The 19,657-nt window shown below is 35.8% G+C and overlaps 1 protein-coding gene and 1 long non-coding RNA gene across 3 annotated transcripts in view; one reads left to right on the top strand and one right to left on the bottom strand.

Moving 5' to 3' along the window:
- Positions 1 to 19,657, top strand: part of NRXN3 (neurexin 3) — a 1,564,316-nt gene that overhangs the window by 1,481,021 nt on the left and 63,638 nt on the right. The gene's annotated exons all lie outside the window — the stretch shown is intronic.
- LOC141520352 (uncharacterized) lies at positions 2,152 to 17,937 on the bottom strand. The gene is made up of 3 exons (XR_012477593.1): positions 17,873 to 17,937; positions 7,267 to 7,331; positions 2,152 to 2,429 (listed from the first exon to the last, which is right to left on the bottom strand). It is a non-coding gene; the product is annotated as an uncharacterized LOC141520352 (long non-coding RNA).

The following is a 19,657-nucleotide window of genomic DNA, read 5'->3' as shown; positions in this document are numbered from 1 at the left end:
ATTTTAGATTGTCTTTTCCTCCTCCTAAAAAGTTTCTCATTTTTTGAATAGTATTTGCATACATTAGTTAAACATGATCAGCCTTTGTTATGAAGATTTATTCTTTACAATTTTAAGTTGGGTTCTGGCTTCTTTCCTCTTACCTTTGTTTTTTGTTCATCCTATAAAACATAATTGCTAGGAATTACTTCTTGACCCATATTACTTAATATGATTTTACTAATCAATAGTATAAAATGTCATATGTATTTGACAAGTCTATTTTTTGCCTCTTGGCCTACATTAATTATATATGTATATACATATATAATTAATATAATGTTAAGTGATATTGTCATCATCTTATTTACTGTATTTCTAATAGGTTTAGAGCATTGAGGGGATCGTAAAAAAAAGAATAAGAGAATCCTTAATCCTCAAGGGAGTTATTACCTAGTATATTTAACAGACCAACTATTAGATCTGGATTCAAATCTCTGCTCTGTATGCTTTTGAGCCTACTATTCAATCTCATTGGAATTTATTAGTTTTTGTCATCTGTAAAATGGAGATTTGGACTAGATGAACTGTCTCTTTCAGTTGAAAATCTATGATTATTTGAAAACTTGAGTCTTCCAATAAATATTTGTGGAAATTGAGGTAGTGGTTGATTAACTTAGGTCTACATCTCTTTCCAGTAGGTCTATGAGGAAAATATGTCCTTCATTAAAGATATCACAGATCCATTTTGGATCAATGAGTTTGTTTTAAAAGCTATTCTTATAAGGGCTGTTACCAAGAACAAATGCACTAGTCTGCAAGGAACAGACCCATTGCTTAAATTAATGACTATTTCATAGAGGACAAGTTAAAATGAGTCTTGAGAGGTCTGGAAAATACATCATCCATCCACCTGCTGAACATCATGCTTAAGCATACTTCAGAATTACCATTTCCCTCTGTTCTCTCTCTGTGGAACAGCAGTAATGCTCCAGTTGAATTGTGCTTTACATCCTGAAGGATTCAAAATCTGCTTACTCAATACAGATACTGAAATCAGTTTATCTACCATTAAAGTGCAACTACCTCTGGGGTGGAACTAACAGCTGTTTAGCAGCTGTACAGCAATTCTACAAATGGTTCATGGGAAAGAGTAAGAAATGGGGATGGAAGCCCAGGGGAAATGGTGTGTGTGTGTGTGTGTGTGTGTGTGTGATGGGAGAATGTGAGTATATCAGTGTTTGTATGTTATTTGAAAGGGTAGAAAACTGCATAAAGAAACTTGGGAGGAAGATTCTTTCTGTAGAAGGACATCAATTAATAGTGGCTAGGAATGAAGAGGAGAGGGGGTGAGGTGGGAGTTGGGAAAGTTAACCACTTTTTAGTCTATCAAGGAAAGGACCTAGCAAGGAATGCAGTTAAATAAAAAAAACCCTATGGCATATACAAGCTTCTTCATAGCTAGAGAGTAGTTTAAAGTATATGCAGTATTAGGAGACTATAAAAATAACACAGTCACTTTAGTGAATCATTGGACTGATTCCACAGTCTTTGCCCTCCTACTAAGAGGCAATGAAAGCAAGCTAAAATACCACATGCCAGTTAAAGTTAGTACTTCTTGTCCAAGTTCTAATGTTCAGACTTTTTAAATTAACTTTTCTCAATCTAGATTAGTATTATTGTCAGATAATTTTGTTCACCTACTTTTGTTTTCAGTCCTCACCCTGATGTTGATTTGGGTTTCCCTGGAAAGTAGGAAAAATGATTCTAACCCTGCCAGATTCTAACCCAGTCAAGAGAAGACTCTTGTGTGCTTACACATGGAGGAAAGACCTGTGAACAGACTGAAATACTGTTGAAAGACTCCAGGACTGTTGCCATACTATATCAGGAAGGATACCCATTGTGGAGTTATGAACTTATATTATCATAGCCTTTGATAGACCTCCATTCCTGCATTCTCCCCTATATTCTGTAAGAATACAATGAGACATATGAATGTGAGGAACTGGAGATGTGGTACACCCACCTTAAACTTGTCTTTTTAAGTTGTTTTCTTTCCCAATCTAAATAGCTACCAAGTCCTTTTCTGTCATCACCCCCTCCCCCTGGATAATCATCTCTTTCCAGCTTTAAAAAGAAAAAAGTGAACTCTTGTCCTTTGAGGTTGATAAATGTGCTATTTGAATACAAACTACAGAGGAGAACCATATGTGAGGTATTCTAATAAAGAGCACAACAGGTCAGCTGTCCAAAACTTGATTGCTTAATCATCATAAGATTTTGCCATCTGCTCTCTGATGCTTCTAGCTTCATCTTTCCCCACCTTGGCTGGTATCTTCCTCTTCTCTCTCCTTTATGTTCCTGCTTCTTTGTACTCCATCTTGCTTATATGGGTTGAATAAGGGTGATTTTATTTGACTCCTTCATGGATCTTTCCTTGATTCTAGCTGAAAATGAGACATTAAGTATATAAATTAGGGCCTGATAATTAAATTATGTCCTAGTGAAAAGAAGACTGAATTTTGTGGACAGAGACTCTGTTTCAGGCTTATATGTGCTACTTAGCATCTGTGTGACAGTGGGAAGGTACTTCACATTTTAAGATCTCAATTTTCTTTTCTGTTAAATCAGGGAATTGGACAAGATGATATCTAAAGTCTTTGAATTGGTTTCTCTTCCTCCTGGATCAGCGAGGTCCCTCTACACTCCATCAATACCAGGCAAGCACCAGCTTGTGATTTCTGGTGATAGTATGTGGCTTCCTGATGTATTCAAACCTGTCTTACAATGTACAACCTTTCCTCTCAGACCTTTAAATGGTAGGACAATAGGCCTAAACTGCTCTGCTCAGTTGGTATACACCCCAGAGCTTGAGCTCACCAGATGCAGGCAGAACCACAATTCTTTCCAAGGCATGGGACCTCTCTTGGGGCCAACATATTCCCTGAAGCCCTGCCCTTCACAGTGAAAAGAGAACTCTGCCAGAGACTCCTTCCTGGCACTGGATGTCCCATGGTGCCAGTTTTCACAGTACAGATTTGGATCTGAACCCAAAGAAAAGATATGTACATGAGCATTGTCTAAATATGTGAAGCATGGCAGTGTGGGAGAAGACATTTTAGTTCTCCCAAAGATGGTAGCAGCTTGTTGAGAAAGACAAAATCTGTCTCTATCAATTAGTGAAGTATTTTCAAAAGATTCATTTAGATGAAAGTATTACATAATCTTTGTTGTTGTTTAGTTCTTTCATTTGAGGTATTCTTGGCAAAGATCCTAGAGTGGTTTTGCCATTTCCTTCTCCAACTCATTTTACAGATGAAGAAACTGAGGCAGAGTTGAACAACTTGCCTTGGATCACACAACTACTAAGTATTTGAGGTCAGATGAATCTTTGACTTCAGGCTAAGTTTTCTATCTACTATGCCATTTCACTGCCCAACATGATGCTAAGATCACTTCTCTTTTTATATTTCTCTTCCAGTTCTTTTATTTAAATAACATAAATCCAACCTTCTACCTAATGTCTTGATCCCTGACTATATTTCTGATGTGTAGTTACTCTATCTCTGTCTAAATATTTTTCTCTTTGCCCAACAGCATGTTCTTAGGCTCTTTTCTTGTGGTAGTTATGGTTGTTATCAAGTTCTTCTCTATATTAAGGAGAAAGTTTCTTTAGTCCTATCCTGAAGTTCTACTTCTGTCCTTAGAAGAGTAACACAGAATAAATCTATTTCCTCTTCTAGATAACAATGTTTCAATATTATTGGGGACATTCCAAGTCTTTTTTTTTTCAGGTTTCTTTCAAATGGTCTTCCTGTGACATTTCAAATTCCCTCAGTATTCAAGAGGTCGGCTATCTCCTTTGGTTGCAGCATAGTTTGTCAATTTGAATTCATAACTATTGATAGAGGAAATTACTAGTGAGAAAACTCCCTCTAAAAAATATTGGTCAGAACTTTTTCCTTATAATTTTAGAGTTTTCATAAAGTTTTAGAGTACTTTCGACAACCTAAATGACCTACCGAAGAGCACAAAGCAAGTAGGCATCCGAGGCAGGGGACTCAAAACCAGGTATTGACATGAGGGATCACTCTATTCACTACACCAGTGAATCTCTCTTGCTTGACAAGATTCCTTTTCACACCTGGCTTCCAGATCTAAATGAATTATCCCAGATGTGTTCTAACCACCACTAGCAGTCGATGTGCCTCTTCTTTGTGCTACTGTAGACTATGATTATATTCCTTTCTTTTTGCTGTATCTATCTTGCTTTCTAATTTCTTTCTTGGCATGATTCCCCTTTTCTTTTGAGAACTTGACTGTTTCCATGTTGAATATTTTCCCCTTTTCACATAAGGTACCTAGTAACTGATCTACCAAGGAGCTGCTCCTATTCCTATGATTCCCCGCAGTGGTTATCTCTTGAACAGCTTCATTTCTCTTCTACTTGATCTAGTCTAGTGAGAAAGACACTAATTGCAATGTCCTGGGGGCTCTAGGCTAGTGTGAGATGGACGATGCTTTCGTTAAGTACTTCGTGTACTTTTAATTTCAGCTAATGAAGCCTGTAATGGATTGATTGAAAGTGGAGAAGATGACTCAAAATATACAGAAATACATTCTTTTGGTATTTCTATAAGCTATAATTTGCTATAAGCATCCTTATGTTTATGCAGTGGGGAAGAAGAAATTTAATTCTTACAGTTTGAAAATGCATTCCTCTGAGTTCTATGGTTCTCTGAGACTATGGTAAAGCTTTTGATTAGAAACCTTGATGTTTTTGTCTGTTTTATTTTGGGGCATGTTTTTAGCTTCTATCTGAGTAGAAACTTCATTAACAGAATAAGTTTGGGGCATTCATTAGAGTCACACTGAGTGAATGCAAAAAAGAAAAAGAAAACAAAGGAAAACAGGAATCTTAACTGACATACTAATGAGGAAAAAGAAGTGATTGCACATTGATAAATCAAGATGAGAGACACCATCATTTGCTCTCTATCTGTACAACTTTGACATATGTATAAAACTAATGTAATAAAATGATAGTCATAGCAAAAGTCATGGCTGCTGATAGACATTAAAGTTCTCATTATGCTTGTGGAAGCAGACAAGGTGCTGATCCAGTGTCCTCAACTAATTATAGGTCACTTAATTATATTCTGTATCCCTAAATTCTCCCTCTAATTTCAGTTTGGATTTACCACACTAGTAGTCTTCACATTTGACCTGTCACGTTGGGTGGTTATGTGAAACAGCTGTTAAACAGCTGTCACTATTTGTTTTAGAGATGGCTCCATTTTAGTTAAGAATGAAGTGATATCTGGCACTAAAATTGGGTTGAGAAATAACTGTCTATACATATTGAATAGAGTCAGATACATATCTATCTATTCTAAGGAATGGGGCTGATAAGGAATAAAGATGCAATTTTTTTAAGGTAACTAATTTGCTTCCACATATTTCAGGAGGTTGGGAAAGCATTTATTTTATTCCTAAGGTCAATTAGATGGATGATATGAATGAATTAACTGATTAACAAAAAGAATACTAATCCATCCCCTCAGGATGAAAAACAAAGAATGATCATCTCAAAAATATGTCTTACTGATAGCAGCTGTCACAGGGACAAGATGGGACCAATATAAGGGGTGAGAATGAGGAGACAAAGCCTAATGTGTACAAAACATCTAAGATGAAAATCCAGAGGGATCATTTAAGGTATGGAAGATCAAACCAGTGCCCTAGCATAAGGAGATATTTTGGTTTGAATAGTTGAGAAGTCAGAGGGTTAGAACAATGCTAAGAAACATGTTTAATTAATGTGAATTTTAAAACAGACATACTGTTGGTCCTCTGCCACTTATTATATTGTTATCACATTTTGTTGACCCAGTCCTAAACTTACTTCAGTATATATACATATATAAAATAATATTATAGTCAAAGCAAAAGTCATGACTGTTGATAGACATTAAAGTTCTCATTATGTTTGTGGAAGCAGACAAGGTACTGACCCAGTGTCCTCAACTAATTATTGATCAATTAATTATACTCTGTATATATGTACATATATTATATACATATTTATTATATATAATACATTATATACAAGTGTATATATGTGTATATATATATATATATATATATATATACTCTCATATATTTAGATGTCACTTTGATGTCAGCTCTCTGTTATATAGATATTGAGGTGGTGAGCCAGAAAGATGATTCTAGGTCTGTGCCAAAGGAATCTTTTCTTAGACTTTTTCCCCCTGTTTTTGCAGGTTTGTTTGGTGTTGGGTTTTTTTTTTTCAATGACTTAAAAAGAAAGCAAAGATGTACTTGGTAAATGTTCAGATACCACAAAGTTGTGAGGGATAGCTTATTAATTGAATGACAGAATCACAATTTTAAAAAAATTATAGGATATTGGGACCAAATCTAAGAAACTGAAATTTTGAATTCTAATAGAAATCAATGTAAATTCTTATACTTAGTTTCAAAAAATTAGCAATACAAATAAATCATTAAGAAGAAATAAAAATAGTTTCTAGTTTTAAGTGTTCTTCTTTAAACATTATTAAAAATTAGCTATTTGAATTCTCCCCCAAAACCCAACTTATGTAGCTTTAACTTGCTATTATAGAAATATAATGTATTCTTCAAATAGAAGTATAATAGTCTACAAATCAAGGCAATAATAGAATTATTTTTATCTCAGTTGATCATAAAGCATCTGGTCTATTATGTACGTTTCAAGCATCACAGTTGAAGGTAGCTATTCTAAATTCAGATCTGGAAGCAAAATCATATAGGGAATTTTTGAATGGAAGAAATTTTAGGGTGGCCCAACAATTGATTTCAAAAATTTTAAAAAATATCACATGGAAGAGTGGGAAGATTTATTTCATATTTCTCCATAAGTAGAACTTCATGGAGTAGACATGACTGGAAGAAAGATTTTGATTCAACTCCCCATCTTAAAGTGGAAGGAGTCCACCTTAAATAGAATTATATATTAATCCCCCCATTACTGGATTTAAGCAAAGTGTGGTTTACAACTTGTCCAATATATCTTAGAAAGAATTCTTTCAAAGAAAGGGATGCTAAATGTTTTTTCCAGATTTTATGAGTTCTTGAAAATCAAGGAGTTCACAAATTTTTTTTTAAATCTCCATCAGACAAAACAGATATTCCAAAATCCTTCCACTAGAGCTCATTCTTTACTCTAAATAAACCCTTTTAGATTCTCACTCATAATCCATGTTCTTTCACTTTGCTTACAATTCCAAGAAGTTCATTTAGTAGATTTTCCAATCCCAAATGGTTTGCAGAATGTTACTGTGAAACTAAAGGCAAAAAAAAAACGAAGACAGAAGAAAGAGCTATCATGAGTTGATGTTATAACAGAAGAAAAAAAGAGAAAAACTATAAAAGCAGGCATAAAATTTACAAAACAATAGCATTCTAATTGGGAACATTTAGTAAAGGGACAAATATTCTCATTTCCAGTTCCTCTAATGGGATAGCATTGGAAAAAATGAGACATTGAAACTAGTTGGCATTCGAAAAAATGAGACATTGAAACTAGTTGGCATTCAAGGTTTTTTTGCTTCTTTGCTTCTGTGGTTATTTTGTTTGAGTTCGTTGAAAATATGTCAGAAGGCAAAGGCCTCTTTTTTTATCAAGGGCGTATTTTTAAGGGACTTCTTTTTTTTTAAGATTCAAACAGACGGTAACAAAAATTTATAATGGCAAGTTTTCTAGTTGTGTTGGTATAAACTAAAGTTATGAGACCAACAACAACTCCTTAAGTATAGCACTCAAGAAATTCCTATTGAATTGAATTGAACCAAAGTGAATAAAATTCAATTGAATCAGGAGTTATTTCCTGACTCTTTTAACAGATTAAATTTTGAGGTTTCCCTATGGGGGAAAATCAACTTGTGGCAGTTCTATCTCTTAAGGTATTTTTAGGGTGAATTATAGTGTATTAAGTGTCATTCCACACAGAAGGCTCAATTGCTTATCTTCATCTCTAATTTCTCTGATTGCTAAATGGCCTGTAAGGTACTTTTAGATCTCTGAAGTACAGAGTATCTTGGTAAATGGAATGATACATCTTAACATGACATATGAAAATTGTCCATCTTTTGTTTTTTCCTTATGATCCCATTTGAGGTTTTCTTAGCAGAGATATTGGAATGTTTTGCTATTTCCTTCTCTAGATCATTTTTATAGATGAGGAAACTGAAGCAAACAGAATTAAGAGATTTGCCCATGATCACATAGCTAATAAATGTCATGAAGATGTTTTCCTGTCTCCAGGCCCTGTGCTCTGTCCATTGTACCACCTAGCTGACCCTTTTTTTTGACATCAGAGAACCTAAGTTCAGATCCTGACTCTGCCACTTATTGTTTATATAAATTTGTTCAGTATGTACTTAATAAATGCTTGTTTTATTTATTAATAAAATATAAACAATTAAGATTTCATTGAATGATCTTTAAGGTTACAGTTCTATAATCTTATGAATATTATGTTTAAATTTACTTTATGCTTGCATGGATATATGTAAAATACAATTATCCCTTCCACATTACCCTCTAGAAAATTCATGTAAAGTTTTTGGTCCTCCCTTTATAGCTGAGAAGTATGAATTTTTTTCTTTTTATTTTATGGGGTGCTTATTCTTAAATTTGGGTTAAATATTTGGTCATAGACTCTGTGTTGTTTGCTGGTCTTTACATGTCATTTGTGGCTTCTGCAAAACTCCCTCAAAATTCCCATTTTATTTTTTATATCTACATGTGATATTTCAAAACTGCAATGGGAAAAATGCAATGTGAAAGGAAAACTGTACTCATATATGGAATTAAATATTAATTGACATATAGCATTGAAAGAAAGACAGCTTGGCAGAGTAGATAGCTATGATCTTGGATTCAAGAATACCTGGGTTCACTCAAAAAATAGACTGCTTTACAGATATACAGAGAATTTATTAAAGTATTTGGGACATAGAAATAAGTAAACAAGACATTCCCTTCCCTCAAGGAACTTACAATTTATGAGGAGAAGATAAAACAAAAGAGAGGATTGAGGAAGCAGGAAGAAGGAAAGGAAGGAGCAGTACCAACAGAGGTGAAGCAGCCACAGTGTCAAGATGGAGCATGCCAGAGAATAAGTTGGAAATGTTGTACGGTAACCTGTCAGGATCCAGATATCCAAAAATGTTAACCTTCAAGTGGTAAAAGTCCTTCATATGGAACTCTGTAGTCTCAAGTTCAATAAAATGAAACAAAACAGCACTGTAAGTTTGGCAAAGTGGTTTGCATTGATGACCTCAAATGTCTCCCATAATAGTCTGATGGCGCAGGCACAAAAGAGAAAACTGGAGATTAGAGAAATTAAAGACCTATCCATAGAAACAAAGCTGGTAAATGGCAGAGATAGAAGTAAAGTTCCTTTCTGTTGTCAGTAGGTTTTCTAAAATGCCACACAACTCCTAGCAAATTCATTTTCATCCGGACCCATAATTATAATTACAGTATGATAACAATATCATGAATTATGAGAGTTAGGGGATTTTTTTTCCTAAGTGACTGTCCATACTACCTAGAGGTGCATGGACACTTGTATAATCTTATTGGTGTCGTTTTTCCTGATCTATTTGTTACATTTTTAAAAAAATGTTTTTGTTATGTTTCAAATTTTTACTAGGATAGTTAGGAAGCTAAATTCAAACAGAAAAAATCCCAAATATATTAAGGAGGTAGAAACAAGTAAGAAGATTCAGTAATTCTTAGTTATTTTAAGCTTAAAGAGGATTAAACAAAACTATATAGAGATAAGTGATAAAACTTCTTGGGCAGAACATCAGATTTTAATATCAAGCTCCTTGGGAACCATACCTTCCTAGTTTGCAGATTTGTTTCAGGCCTTTGTATTTCTTAAACAGATCAGATGAAATATTTTAGTGATAAGTACAAGGTGAAAGGTTTTCAGATAAGATCTGCCTGAGCAACAACCTATGCTCCCTGTGAACATTTAAGGTGTCTTTCTTGACTTTCCTCCTAAACCTTAGGGATTAGATTCTTATTTCTAGGTAGAAGTTTATCTTTACTAACACTCTACCCTAAACTGTTGCCCATTCAGGAGTAGCTAGTGAAGCAGCCTCATAGTAAGTAGATGCTTCTCTTTCACTAGGCAAGTACCTCCTATTCAGTAACTCAATTTTGCCAATGCAGAAACTCCTTTTTTTACAACATGCATTTTTTGAGAGTTGTCTGGAATTCCTTGTCATTTGCCCAGGTTCACCCAGTCAGTGTGTGACCGAAGTGGGATGTGAACCCAGATCTTTTGAACTACAAAGACAGTGTCCTATGCCATTCTGCCTCTTGTGTAGCATAAATATGAATTATCTCTGTCATTTTATCTCTCCTTCCCTACCTGTTCTCCCCCCCTCCCCCTCTCCCTCTCCCTCTTTCCCTCCCCCTCTCCCTCTTTCCCTCTCCCTCTCCCTCTCCCTCTCCCTCTTTCCCTCCCCCTCTCCCTCTTTCCCTTCCCCTCTCCCTCCCCCTCTCCCTCTTTTCCTCTCCCTCTCCCCTCTCCCTCTTCCCCTCCCCCTCTCTCCCTCTCCCTCTTTCCCTCCCCTCTCCCTTTTCCCCTCCCCCTCTCCCTCTCCCTCTTCCCCTCCCCTCTCCCTCTCCTCCTCTCCCCTGTTGCTCTCCCTCTCCCTCTCCCCCTCCCTCTCCCCTCCCCCCTCCCCCTCTCTCTCTCCCCTTATTCCTTCTCTCTCTGCTTCCCTCCTTACCCATTCTCCCCTTCTCCCTCTCTCTCATTTCTTCTGTCTCTATCCACCCCTATATTTCTCTTTTACTCCTTCCCTTTCTTTTTCACTCTTCTTTTTCTTCCTTTCACCCCCACCTCCACAATTCCATTGCTATTTATGTCTTTAGGTTAGCTTGTGGAACCCATGGGGACATATGTAGTCTACTGGAAAGGGCGTGGGTTTAAATCCCAACTTTGCCATTTCCTATTTGTATCATCTTGGGAAAGTCATTTTACTTCTACAGGTCTCAGATTCCTCATCTGTATGAATAGAGAATCAGATTATATGTTTTTTTAGGAGCCCTTGCAGTTGCTGGAGGGAAAGGTAATATGGGGTGCCAATGAATGGCTAAGCCCTGAAGTAGAGTGTTAAAAAAATAACAACTAAAATTGTTGTTAAATGACCTCTCATGGAAGCCTTCAATATGCTCCTAAATCTTAAATATGGATTTCATTTGAAAACTACCTTCTTTTCCTTGATGAGTTTGGTTTTAGAGCATAGCAGGGGAGTGGAATCTGATACTGCTTTTTGATGCAGAACAATTACTGCTTTCAGACATTGCTACCTTCCCCAGTGTGCTTCATTTAACAATAAATGGCTTTCAGAGGAGGTGATTACTATGTTGTAAACACTTGGACATGGATGGACAGACTACAGAATGATAGGATACTAGCACAGGGGAGACATAAATGAATTACCTTACTGCTAGCTATGAAATAGTCTCTTTCAGCATATTTAAAGATGATGTGAGAATGAAGCTAAAGAACGAAAGCTTTATCCCTCTAGGCTTGTTGCATGGATTTTGATGAGAAGGTTGGAGGTAGCAATTTGTTTTAATGATTGATTTCACTAATACTGAGTTACAATTGGACTCCTCTGGAAGTCTATATAAGATCTCCACACATGGAAAATGAACTCATTAGGATCAATGCTGTTATGTGATAAATACAAACCAAAGACATCCAGGTGGTAAAATACTTGCTTTCTTTTAAAGCCATGGGAAATGGTACTTAAAAACATGAATTAAATCAGAGGCAGATTGGTATAAGATGTTGTGGTAGATATGTTACTGGTAATACTATCTCAAAGGTTTAAGATCATGGGTTCTTATCTTTGGTTCTAAGAATCTACCAAGGGATCCCTGGATAGATTTGAATGTATAAGTGGGAAAACATTTCATCTTTATTTTCACTGAGTTCTTAATTGAAATTTTACCTTTTCATTATGGATCATTTTTTTTGTTAGTTTTTTGCAAGGTAATAGGGTTAAGTGGCTTGCCCAAGGGCCACACAGCTAGGTAATTACTAAGTGTCTGAGGCTGGATTTGAACCCAGGGCTGACTCCAGGGCTGGTGCTCTATCCACTGTGCTGTCTAGCTGCCCCAATATGGATCATTTTTTTAAAAAATGTATATTCTGAGAAAGAGTTCATAAGCCTCACTAGAAGGCATATTCTACAAGAAAAAAAACAGGTTTAGAAGATTTATTTTAGATGCATGTTGTCTTAAGAATTAATGGCAGTAGCTCACATGTATATGATTTCTATGAGGTAGGAGGTTTGAGTATTATTATATGTATTTTACTGAGGAGAAAACTAAGACTTGTAAGGATAAATTGAATCTTGGTTGCAGTGAAAACATAATTGAAAATGGAAGCAAAAGATCTGGGTTTAAATACTGTATCTGCTAGTCTTTCCTCATATATAAATTGATAGATCTGGACTAAATTATTTCTAAAGTCCCTTCCAGTGAAAAAAATCCTTTAATCTAGTCAGATTACAGAATTACAACATAGTAAATGTTGTATCTGGAACTTGAAATTCAGATTTCTGACTTAAGATCAAGACCCTTCTCACACCCTGGGAAGATGAAAGGTAAGATTGGAAAGGAAGTAGAGGAAAGTTTAATTGGGAAATCTACTCCCCAAAATATTATAATGAAAGGTTTATATTCCATGTCCTTCAGTCCTCAAGACTCAGATGACTCTTAAAATGATTCTTTTCTAGTACTATGTGTCAAAATTCCCTCTATAATTCCCTAGTCTTTAAGTTTCTAATCCCCATTCAGGAGGCATTTAGGGCTATGGAAAGAGAGAGAGAGAGAGAGAGAGAGAGAGAGAGAGAGAGAGAGAGAGAGAGAGAGAGAGAGAAATAAAGACAATTGGATATGAAAATTTTCTCTGCTCTCACACCCACTTAGTTTCCTGACTAATCAACACTGAACAAATTGAGGAAATATCCTGTAACAAATAAGTCATTTTCTAAAATTTAATGGTTTGAGCTGAATTAAGTATCTTTTGCCAATATCTTAAAGATTTTTATGTTTCTTGAAGTCTTTGAAATATTTGATAACCCTTGGTAACCATCCTTTGAAAGTGTAGCAAAATTTCTTGATTACTATAAATTCCAAGTTAAGTCTCATGGATCTCTTCAACCTCTTGGTTCCCAAACTTCAAAGTGGTCACTTGAATAATAGTTGTGTTTCCAAGAAGCAGGCTTACACAGGATCAGAGATAGAATTTGAATCCAAATCTTCTTCATTCTAAGGTTGGTACTCTGTGCCACCATTCTCTAGTGGACTATAATCTTTTTTACTACACTCAAGGAATAGGCAGGGAAAAGGACATAACACTTTGGTCTCTTGTTGTGTCTTAGTTGTGTTCAATTTTCTGTGACCCCATTTGGGGTTTTCTTGGCAAAGATACTGGTGTGGCTTACCACTTCCTTATCCAATAAATTTTACAGATGAGGAAACTGAGGCAAACATAGTTGAGTGAATTGCCAGGGACATAGAGCTAGTAAGGGTCTATGGCTGGATTTGAGTCTTTCTAATTCCAGGATTTGTTTCATCTACTGTACTACCTAGCTGACCTACTTTTGATCTCTATGCTACATTAAAATTCTAAGAGTTGTATCAGACCAGGCATTATGTTGCATCAGAATTTTACACAAGGCTTGGTAGTTATTTTTTTTCTTGGTTACCCATATCTTTCACCAGGGTTTTCCAGAGTCCCCAAGAACCAGTCTTAAACAGAATTATAAAAGTGACTCAGTGACTCCTAAAAATCTTCCTAAATTGAAACTATTCAAAAATAGATTGGGTTACCTTGAGTACTGATGGGTTTGACCATCTTGGAGACTTTAAGAAGCAATAGATAGACAGGAAGATAGGTAGGTAAATACATAGGTAAATAAGTAGAAGGACAATTAGATAGGTATAGGAATAGATTGATAGGTGAGTTGATGACAGATAGATACATAAATAGAAAGTTAGACATTTAGATAAATACTTAGAAAGTCAGAAAGAAAGATGATAGATAGATAGATAGATAGATAGATAGATAGATAGATAGATAGATAGATGATAGAGCAGCATTTATTAAGCGGCAGTCTGAGTTCTGGTAATATAGATACAAGAAAATAAAATCGTCCATGCTTTTAAGGTTTTTATTCTAATCATTTTAATAAAGACAAAACATGGAGGGGGAGTGCTGAAAAGCTGGTGAGGGGTGGGAGAACAGCAACAAGAGGGAGAAGGAGAGTAAAGAAAGGGGGATCACTAAGGATGAGGTGAAAGAGTCCAGAGAGTTAAGTGATTTGGAAGTGAAATCAACACCTTGCCTACCTGGAGATGCCTCTTTGCCTTGGATTGATCAGCCCTGTCCAGGTTCACCATTTCCTGAGGGAACCCAATCGTACTCAATTATCAGATCAGCACACTTTCTACTGTTCCCTACACTTCTTCACCAAATTGACCATCGACTTCCAGAGGCTGTTTATTCACTTGTTATGTCCACTATAATGGAGATGGGTTAGACTAGATGACCACTGGGCTCTCATACAATTCTGACTCCTGTGTCATATTTTTAAAAGTGCTTTATGTACATAATCTTATTTTATTGGCACAATACTTCTGAGGGGTAGGTGTTATTAGAACTATTTTAAAGATGGGGAAACTGATTCTAGTGACTTGCTCAGTAACACACAGCAAATGTCTGAGGCCTGAGGGTTCAAACTTGATTCTTCTTGATTCCAGGTCCATCTCTCTCTATCTGCTGTGTCAACTAGAGTCCTTCCATTGTTGTCTGTGTGAGAGACAATAAGATAATGATGATTTCTCTCCTCTTTCTGAGGGTAACACACAACACTAGGTGGGAGTTGAGGAGGGGAGTGTACTGTGTTTTTAAGATCCTCTTCCAAGTAGACCACTCTTTCCCTCCACTGGCCTGTAAAACAGACTCTCTGAACTCAAGTCCCCTAGGAGATGCTACTGCAGAATTCTCTCTTAGAAAGGCATTATCTTGACACTTTGACATTAGCTTAGTGAGAGGCAAAAGGTTGGAAGCAAGCCCAATCATCAAGCCCATCAGAATCAAACTATATTTTCTGAGCAGCTGTCGATAGAGTGTGCATGAGATTATTATTGTTTGCAGAAGCTTTATTGATCGTGGCTTTTTGAAGCTCAGAAATCTGTTTACGGCCACCTATAAAAATGAACAGCCACTTCTTTTACTGAAGGTTAACACAGTGTGTTTATTTAATTGAATGGAAATGGTTTTGTGTTCTCAGAATGTCATTGTTAATAAATTTTCAAGGGACTCAAGATGTGACTCATATCTGGGATTTGGGGACAGATGAATTGGAGTGTATATGTGTGGAGGCCAGGAATAAAAGAAAAAATAAAGTAATTGGATAAGATTATGGTGCAAACTTTTCTTCATGGGGAAATTATCTATGTGAAATTGTTCTCTGTTACTGGTGAAGTTCTCTCCCTTGGGAGAGAAAATATTCCTTAAAATATTCCACTGGATTAATCCTCAGAAGTATTTTAGGTAACACCTTGAGTGTTTAGTTCATAGTAGGTTTATGGTCTAGTCATTTTTGATAATTTTATTGTTTAGTCTTTTTCAGTATTTGACTCTTTGTTACCCTATTTGAGATTTTCTTGTTAGAGATACTGGCCTGGTTTGCCATTTCCTTCCTCATTTTATAGATGAGGAAGCTGAGACAAACAGGGTTTAGTGACTTACTAAAGTCACATAGCTAGTAAGTGTTCAAGGCCAAATATGAGTCTTCCTAATGTCAACCTCATACTTTATCCACTATGCCCAATCTACCTTTTTTTTAAAATCATATCTTGTTACTCATGTCTTCGAGAAGGTTCATAATATAGTAGGGGGAAAATTGACTCCTAAATCAGAAGACCTGAATTCAAATCCCATCTCTGATGCTTACTACTTGGGATAAGTCATTTAGCCGCTGAAATTCAGTTGTTTTATCTGTAAAATGAGTGAATTCAAATATTATTCAATTATTTTTTTATTATTTATTATTATTATTAAATGCTTACTCTGGGCAAAGTTGGAGAAGAAAATGGTGAACTGCTCCAATACCTTTACCACAAAAACCCCACATGGGGGCAGAAAGAATCAAACACAACTGAAACAATTGACCAACAAGGAAAAAATGCAAAGCACTGCACTTTGTGATTTAAGAGAATGGAAGCTCCTTCCTGTTCTCAAGAAGCGCACATTCTAAAGGAGCTGAGAGCACAGAGAAGGTTTCAATTGCAAGTTAAATGGAAAAATATTGGTCCTTAGGGTACAACAGCAAGGAAGATATTAATGTCATTTTTTTCCATGTCCTTTCCACTGATAGAATCATATCAGTTTCTGATGTTAAACCATCTAGCAGTTTCAAGGCCTGTGGTGGCAAAAATAATCTTTATCAGGGGAAATCTCCAAGTAGGAAGAGACCAATCAGAAGTAACCATAAATGAATCATTATTGTTTACTCCTAAGACAGAGGGAGATGTGACAGCTGAGATCAGTTACTTGAAGAGTTGTCATGTAGGAAAGGAGGCTTTAAATTTTTTTTCTCTTTTTCTCTCCAAGGGCAAAAATAGAAGAAACAGGTGGAAGTTACAAAGGAGAATATTTCATTTGATACCAGGAAAAAACAAACTTCCTAATAATTAGATTATCCCCAAATGGAATAGACTGTCTAAGTAGGTAATATGTTCCCCCTTTATTAGACATTCTGAAGCAGAGGTTAAATGGCCATTTATTTGTATATGAGAATTCTTTTTAGGTATGGACTGAACTAAATATCACTCAAATTCTATGATATTGTAATATTAAGGGACAGTTAGATAGTATAGTGAATAGAGTTCCAGATCTGGAATCAAGAAGGCCCAAGTTTTAGCTGTGTGACCTTAGGTGGCCTAGTGGATAGAGCACCAGCCCTGGAGTCAGGAGGACCTGATTTTAAATCTGGTCTCAGACACTTAATATTTACTTAGTTGTGTGACCTTAGGCAAGTCACTTAACCCCATTGTCTTGAAAAAAGAAAAACAAAAACAAAAAACACCAAAAAAAAAAAATAGTGCTTACTTCCCAAGAATGATAATTGTAGAGTACGTATATAATATCAATTACATAGTAAGTGCTATATAAATGTTATTTATTATTATTACTACTTTCTGTGATTTCTCAACCACAGGTTTCTGCCAACTGCTTGAATCTCCTTAGCAATTTTATCTCTTTACTTATCAAGTATTGCATATTTCTTTTCCACTTTGTTAGGTTGGGGTAGGATAAGGATGAGAAGAGGTGTCTCATTCAAAACCAAAAATTGTTCATATTTTGTAATTCTAAGCTTCTCTCTCCCCTAAAATATAATGCTAAATTCAATACATACCACAGTTTCTTTTAAAAATACTTGTTAAGTTATTATTGTGTGATAATGACATAAAAGCAGCATAATATAAGAAACAATGCTGGGTTTGAGATTAAAATACATTCTCTCAAACTGTGGCTTTGTAACTTAATACCTATTTGACCTTAGGTAAATCATTGTTACCATTTTGACAGTGGCTTCCTCCTCTATAACTGAAATCCTTGGGCTAAATAACTTCTGACATCATCTTCCCACTTTAAATGTGTGAATCTATTAGTCTATTGTTCAAACCATACAACTTCATCTTCCCCCAACTCTGCTCCACCCCACCACAGATTATACTCTGAGATAATTAAATCCATACTACCATTGCCACTCACCATCTTTGTGACTTCCTTGGCCACCATACTCCCATTATGATGTAAGTTTCTCGGTAACAGGGATTCTCTCCCTTTTATATTTGTATCTTTAATGCTTAACACAGTGTTTGGCAGATCATTAAATGCTTTTCATTCTTCCATGCATTCATTCATCCATCTTATGATGAATGAGAACTGTTTTTTCACATTCCTAAAACAAGGCATGGGACAAAAATTATTACAGGCAAGATTAACACCATAGGAAGTGAAAATGTACACTCTGGTCTCATTTGTAGGGCTTTGGTTTGATATGAATAAAGAAGAAAGGAAATTTAAGGCAGAAAATTGGAAAAAAAAACCCTAGAAACTCTCAGCAACCATAGAGAGATTGCGTGATGCCACATATATAAAAATTCACTTGAATATTTTGTCTTTAAAATGTGTGGAAATATTTGGCTGATTTTCTGTATTTTCTTTTATCCTTTTATTCAGATAAAAATCTGAATGTTCTTTTTCTCTCTTTTTGCCTTGTGTAACACAGTTGTAACCAGATTCTTGTTCTCAGTTTGCTTGTGATTTGCAGTGTTCCTCCAGTTTCAATACTTTTCCTAGAAAAATGAAGCTATAGGTTTTGAGACCTACTCTTAACAGACTTACATGAAAGAACAGGAAATATTTAATCTAGAGAAGAAAAGTTTTTGTGGGTAGTATGCCAGCTAGTCATGAACTGGAAGGACTTTCATGTGGAAGAGGGATTAAATTTGTTCTATCTGACCACAGAAGGTAGAACAAGAAGAAGGAGATAGAAGAGGTAGGCTTGTTAAATGAGAAAAAAAATTCTAAAATTCCAATTATCCAGTAATAGAATAATCCATTGCAGAAAGATGAATGGTTTCCCTCTCACTAGGTTGTCAAGCAAAGATGAACTCTTGTCAGTAATCCTGTAGAGGGAATTCTTAATCAAGGTACAGGTTGAACCTCATAGCTTCTGAGAATACTTCCAACCCTGAGATTCTATGTCATCTTCAAATATTTGAAGGCTGTGATGTGAAAGGGGACTTGAACTTGGTTTGCTTGGCTCAAGAGAGAAGATTTAGAACCATTAGGTACATATGGCATAAAGATATAAATCTGTTGCATGTAAATGAAAATTTTCTAAGTAATAGCTATACAAGCATACAGGGCTTCATTGCAAACTCCTAATCAATAAAACTCTTCATGAAGAAACTAGATGACCAATTGCTGTAAATATTACTTTCTTCTTCTTCTTCTTCTTTATTCTTCTTTCTTTTTTCTTCTTTGTCCTTTATTATCAAAGAGGACCATGACCTTGACCACATCAATCCCTGCTGATACCAGAAGAAATAACTTACTTAGATGTGATCAGCTATAGTGTTAAACAATGTGTAGAGTTTGCTGTTATCTTTAGGCTTTTTTGAAAAAAATATATTTCATCTGGATATGACAACATGATCTAACTTTTGGGTAAAAAAATTCACGGACCTGCCTAGCCCTAAGATTCCTTAAGTCTAAATTCATTGTTCAGAGGAGGCTATACAACTGTGAATGATTATGCAATTATGTAATAGGTTAACATTTAAATATTATTTCTCTTAAGTTTCAATGAAAGTCTTAGATTGAATTTTTCCCTTCCCTCCTTCCTTTCTCTCTTCCTCCTTCTTGCCATCTGTGTCTCTGGACTTCTGACTCTGTTTCTGGGTCTGTCTCTCTAGCTCTAGCTGTCTCTGTTTCTTCCTCTCTCTACCTTTCTCTGTCTCCCCCCCCCCCCCCCCCCGCCCCAACCCT

This window comes from Macrotis lagotis, chromosome 4, assembly GCF_037893015.1.
Source record: "Macrotis lagotis isolate mMagLag1 chromosome 4, bilby.v1.9.chrom.fasta, whole genome shotgun sequence".
Classification (NCBI taxonomy): Eukaryota; Metazoa; Chordata; class Mammalia; order Peramelemorphia; family Peramelidae; genus Macrotis; species Macrotis lagotis.
This window is presented reverse-complemented; position numbering and strand designations above follow the sequence as displayed.